Raw genomic sequence first — 6377 nt, forward strand, 5'->3', positions numbered from 1 at the left:
TGTCTGCCTCCTCCCATCTATTACTTCTGTCTGCCTCCTCCCATCTATTACTTCTGTCTGCCTCCTCCCATCTATTACTTCTGTCTGCCTCCTCTTCTCCCTACAATCTTTGTCACACACACATGTCTATTTATTTGTTTGTCACTCACTGAGTTTTACCAAGGGCATAGACTTGGAGGAGGTTTGTTTGTTTGTTTGTTTATAGAATCTTTGCTGTATATCTAAGGCTGGCTTGTCCTCTGTTCAGGTCCTCCTGCCTCAGCCTCTTGACTGCATTCCTCAAACATATGAAGCATGGGGATTTTATTTAGGGAGTTTATAGATATTTATATGTAAAAATACATGTAAGAGTGGGCATATCTTTGAGCATGTTCTGTTTAAGGTCTTAGGTCACATGTTCAAAAAGGAAAAGGGGGCCAGAGAGGTGGCTCAGCAGGTAAAAACACTGGCTTCTTTTAAAGAGGATCTAGGTTCTGTTCCTAGTACCCACATGATGGCAAACAACCACCTGTAACTCCTGTAGCAGGGAATCTGATGCCCTCTGCTGGCCTCTGTAAGTACTGCATGCCCATGGTGCACAGACATGCATGCAGGCAAAAAAACAAACATTTAGTAAAAAAAAGAAGGGAAAGAGGGTGAGAGAGGGGAGAGAGAGAAAGAGAGAGAGAGGGAGAGAGAGAGAGAGAGGCAGAGAGAGAGAGAGAGGCAGAGAGAGAGAGACAGAGAGACAGAGAGAGAGACAGAGACAGACAAAGAGAGACAGAGAGACACAGACAGAGACAGACAGAGAGAACCATGTGGGTACTGGGAACAGAAATCAGTGCTTGTCTTGGCAGCATATATACTAAAATTGGAACAATGTAGAGGAAATTAGCATGGTCCCTGTGGACGAATGGCATGCAAATCTGTGAAGCATTCTATATATTTTAAAAAGGAAAAATGATGCGAATGTGAGCTTGCTTGGCTCAGGTCAAAAGGGGAAGCTTTGGGGAGGAAGCTCCTGGCTATGCTAGATTCAGCACTACAGTGAGTCGGGCTTACTCTGGTTGCCTACCATGCTAGGTAGCACAATAACCAACCCTGTTAGGGAGCTAGTTAGCTGTCAGCAGGATGAAAAGACATTAGTCTGGAGCCTTCCCTTGTAATCAGCAGCTCATCAAATCAAGACCAGGAGCAGCAGGACCCTAATTATTGCTCAGAGGAACATGAGTCCTAGCTCTGGCTCTGGGAAAAGACAGGATATTAATTGATAACTGTCAAACCTGGTTCCAGGACTGCAAATCCATGTGGGACTAATGTAGAGGAAGAAGATTTCTAAAGTAGAATGAATACATAGCGTTTTCCCTCCTGCAAGAGTTTATCCAAACAGGCCCATCAAAGACCTGGACAGGAAGAAGTCTCTCAGGAAAGCTATCTGTCTTGAAAGCTAAAGAAATAGTATAATGGCCGCCTAAAATATAAATCGGGCTAAAGGCCTTTGTCTCACTTCTTGAGAGATCTCCAGGTTACTCTAATAATAAATTTTACCCACTTTCTCCCCTGTTCTCTGTGATTCATTAGAATGTATTCAGTGATGATTGAAGGAACCTAGGAGCTAAGAAAAGGCAGAAGGACTTCATCCCGAAGGGTTACTTGGTGACCTTGACTCCCCCTTCAAAAATTCTCCAAAGAATTTTAGCTGCAGCTGGGCAGTGGTGGCTCAGGCCTTTAATCCCAACACTTGGGAGGCAGAGGCAGGCGGATTTCTGAGTTCGAGGCCAGCCTGGTCTACACAGTGAGTTCCAAGACAGCCAGGGCTACACAGAGGAAACCCTGTCTCGAAAAAAAAAATTTAGCTGCAATATTAAGAACAACTCTAAAAGTACATCAACTGTCTCTTTAAGGAGTGGCAGCTTTTTCTCTACATGAGTGGAAGAGTTGTCTTCTGTTGCCTCGTATGTTAGGTAATGTTTATACCTGATAGAGGAACTGCGATATGTTTGTGTGAACAGGACCAAGGCTCGGTGTGTGTGTGTGTGTGCGCCTGTGCTAGGGGGACGCCGACAGAGTCATGTGAAGAATTCCACAAATCAGACTCCAGAGACCAGCATCAGGGTACAGATCTGAATTTATTGCCCAGGGCATAAGCTTATATACAGTGTTTGAGCCAATCCCAAGTCCTTAACTCCTCAGCCAATTGTATTTCACCACATCGTCACTGCGCCCCAATGAAAGCCCTGCCTGATGAGGTAACTCAGAAGGGGGAGGACATAGAATCGTTACCTGTTGGGACTTCTCTGAAGACAGGAGAAGCAACCACTGCTCTGGCCTCAGTTCCTTTTTGCTGTTTCACCGGTGTGCTGGAAGCCATCTTAGATGTAATGCCAGGCTCAAATTGTCGTAGGAGCCTGTGGCACCTCATTCTCCATCCCACTGTTTCCTTCACAAGTGTGACCTTCACACCCCACATGTATGTTAGCACATAATATGAGGATTTGTGTTACTCTGGCTAGATGAACTAATTGAGCTGTATTTATTATTTGTTGCAGCTATTGCCAGAGGGTTTGGATTCCTTCTGTGTTCTGTTTTTTTTTCCCCTCTTGAGATGTGGGTTTCCTTAAGTCACCTCCATGGAGAGACCCTGTTTCCTGCATTTCTTTCCACTATGAAACCTTGTTGGTGTGGTGGCAAAGCCTAGGGAATGAATGCAGGTCTCACTGTCTTACAATTAAATCTCAAGAGTCTTAGTAGGCCCGAGTCAGTCTATGGCCTGTGTTCTTCATCTGTGTTTCTTCTTGGCAACTTTCCTGTATTCAACATGAGACAAGAGGGAAGAAAAGGCTGGCATGAGGTGGGTTTATTGCTACCCCAAAGCCTAGGAAAGCCCAGACAAGCTACTTGAGAAAGCTCTGGGCACATTTCACACAGAGCACTCTATGTTCTCTCTGACATAGTCAGGAAGACTTCCTCTTAATGCTCACCTTAAGTAATTGCTAGGGTTTCCAACGTGAGGCTACCGAAAGCAAGAGGCTTCCTTAAGACCAAGATTGTGGTCCTCACAGTGACCTAGAGGGCTAGGACTCCAGCATTTCTGCTCCTTGTAAGTAGATCTTGGTTGTGGCCCTGAACCTGCCCCTCTTTCCATTGCAGTGAGACAATCTGCTTAGCAAACTCAGTTATGGGGCTCAGTCCCTGCTTCTCATTTGCCCAGTCTTTTCTGAGTGGGTTAAGAAGTATGACTTTGGAGCTTCTAGCCTATTTTGGAACTGAAGCAAGTATTTCTGTATGGTCTTCCATCATATAAATAACCTAACATCAATGTTAATATAGGAAAATAATTTAAAACTGTCAGCTTCTCACATACTTTGGGAATAGTGTAATAGAGGAAAGCATCCAAAGCTCTGTTTGCTTTGTAGCAGGACTTTTTCCTGTAATAAAAGATGGTACACTAGTGGTAAGCGGTTTGTGAATATAACAAGTGCTGTGGAAGGAAACACATGTTGCCTCTAGGTTTTGTACATGAAGACAGTCAGCTAACACTGTACCATACTTGGTTCATCTTTCTTCTCCATGTGTTAAGCATGAGCCTGGCTCATACTAGTATCCTGTTATTAATGCATGGTTCTTTGGTTAACTGAACATTACAATTAACTGTTCCCTGAGCTACTTAAGTATGCTTCAGAAATGTTTGGCATCCATGTAAAAAATTAATCACAAGGGTGTGTCATATTTATTAATTATCTATTTGGATATTTCACCAAAATAACTATCCTATTCATGTATTTTTGTATTCATATGTACTGGCTGGTTTTGTGTGTTAACTTAACACTAGCTGGAGTTATCACAGAAAGGAGCCTCCCTTGAATAAAGGTCTCTATGAGATCCAGTTGTAAGGCATTTTCTCAATTAGTGATCAAGGGTGGGAGGGCCCATTGTGGGTGGTGCTAACCCTGGGCTGGTAGTCCTGGGTTCTATAAGAAAGCAAGCTGAGCAAGCCAGGGGAAGTAATCCAGTAAGCAGCATCCCTCCATGGCTTCTGCATCAGCTCCTGCATCCAGGTTCCTACCCTGTGTGAGTTCTAGTCCTGACTTCCTTTGGTAATGAACAGCAATGTGGAAGTGTAATCTGAAGAAACTCTTTCCTCCCCAACTTGCTTCTTGGTCATGATGTTTTGTGCAGGAATAGAAACCCTGACTAAGACATCATATATTTTATATATACAAAATTCAGTTATTTGAGTTATCAGAAACAGAATTATTAGGTAAAAGATTGTTAATGCTAAGAATATATTAGTATGCTTTTGATACAGATCAACTACTTAGCTTAAGTAATATAACATTTTTTTATAGATAACCCAAGTTTGTTTCAAGCTAGAAAACCTCCTTCCTTTAGCTTCCCAGTTTCTGGAATTACAGCAAGAATGAGATGCCCTGTGTTGTGGACAGGGAGGAAATTAGAGAACTTAAACTCAGGGATTTCTACTTTTTCTTTCCTCTTCTCTACCCTTCCTTCTTAGGTAAAGGAAGGGGGGTGGAAGAGAAAAGGGGGATGTAATAATATCAGGGAAATTAGAGGAATAGACAAATAGGGATAGGTTATCAAATTTACTCTGAAACAAAGCATTGTACAACCATATCTTACATTGGTAAAAATCTTAATAATTAATGCAAATTAAAGTTATAATTTTACATTGGTACAGATTTTATAGATTGATGCAGATTTAAGGTTTTCATTGGTGTGAATTTCTTATATTGATACAAAATTTGAAATTAATATTGTTACTCTTTGATAGGCATTGTGCCTATGCAACTCATCTGAAAATACAAGGCTTAGACCCAGTCCTTCTATAGCTGCCATTACAAACTGGTTAGGATGACTAAATAACACACGTTAAGGGCCAGATAGTAAACCCATGGTTATATTAGATTCTGATTTAATTATAATAAAATGCTTTTAATTTACTCAAATAGGAATGACTAAAAATAGTTAATGTTTAACAGTTCAGATTTACTTTAAATAGCTAGATAGTCTTCAAAAGGAATAGACGAATAGGGATAGGTTATCAAATTTACTTTGAAACATAGTCCACAGAATATGACATTTAAGGCCATTTTCTTATTACAGATCATTTGACTAGAGACATGTCTGCTCCTGACAGCACCTCCTTCTTGGTTCAGAGAAGAAAGTGAACATCATTGTAGTTGTTCCAGTTGTGACAAGATAGCCACTAGACAAGAATTGCCTTAATTCATCTACAGACAAAATTGCTGTCCTGGAAAAGGACACACTATACAAAGCAGTCAACTGATAACTCTGCCAATACAGGGTAAACAGTCCTTCATAGTTCTACTTTACAAGGCCTGTCAGATGGTCCTGAGTCAGAAGGCTAATGATACTCAGTGTCGTGAGAAATGAGGGACTGTCTAGGTAGTCAGCCATCTCTACAAATTGGTTATGTTTTGGAAGCTATGTTTTATGCTTCCTATATTTTCAGGAAATATTTAAGTCATTCTTGGATTCTGATGGGGTTGAAGACTAGTTATAGTCTCATAGTCAATTCAAGCTGTTTAGCATTGAGAGAGATGATACAGATCTGAGAGGATAGTTTTCAGATGGTATACAATCTAAAACCAGGATGTAATTCAGGTATAGAATTGTAAGCTCTTTAAGTTAGGATACATGGTAGAGTGCTTTATCTAAATTGACAGATATGATGAACTGGGTGTTAAGAGTATCTTGTCTTATAATATAATCTTATCTTATAATTTACATAATTGTAATGGTTATACTCAATTTATATCTGAAAGAAAAGAGTCTTTTAATTGGACAAAATGGGGAAAATGTTGTGGGTTGCCCTGGTGCTGTTTGTATTCTGATGTTAATTCTGCTTCCTCAAAAGGGGTTGCCCCAAGGAGAAGTGGATCACATACTCAGATGATTCCATGTGAACCTTCTCCCCATTCTAACTGGTCAAATAAAGGTTAGTGTTTGTGATTGGGCAGTGGAAGAGAAAGGTAGAGAGTAGGGGAAGAGTAGGGGACAACAGAGGAGAAGGACAGAGGAAGAGGAGGTGGAAGGACAATGGAGCAGAATTACATGGCCTAGAAAAGCCACAGTAGCAAGGGATCTCATGGCTGAGGAACAGATTAGTGTAGTGATAGAGCTCCCCAATCTAGTCATACAGCTTATAAATATAATAACTGAGTTGTGTGTTTTTGTATGGGCTTATTGGGGCTTGCTACAACAGCACTGGTAGATTTTTCTGGATGGAGATAGCTTAGTTATTATGAAAACCAGGTTATTCTCCTCTCAGCCTCAGTTTCCACTGTGGTTAACCCCCCACCCCCATCCTTGCCTTTCATCTGGCATAGATTATTTTGTGGCATTTGTACATTAAT

General features: G+C 41.1%; 1 non-coding gene across 1 annotated transcript; it reads left to right on the forward strand.

Moving 5' to 3' along the window:
- Window positions 1–820: 820 nt before the first annotated feature.
- On the forward strand, window positions 821–927 carry LOC114636332. The gene has a single exon (XR_003713609.1). It is a non-coding gene; the product is annotated as a U6 spliceosomal RNA (small nuclear RNA).
- Window positions 928–6377: the final 5450 nt, after the last annotated feature.

Source organism: Grammomys surdaster, unplaced genomic scaffold (genome assembly GCF_004785775.1).
Source record: "Grammomys surdaster isolate TR1022 unplaced genomic scaffold, NIH_TR_1.0 99, whole genome shotgun sequence".
Lineage (NCBI taxonomy): Eukaryota > Metazoa > Chordata > Mammalia > Rodentia > Muridae > Grammomys > Grammomys surdaster.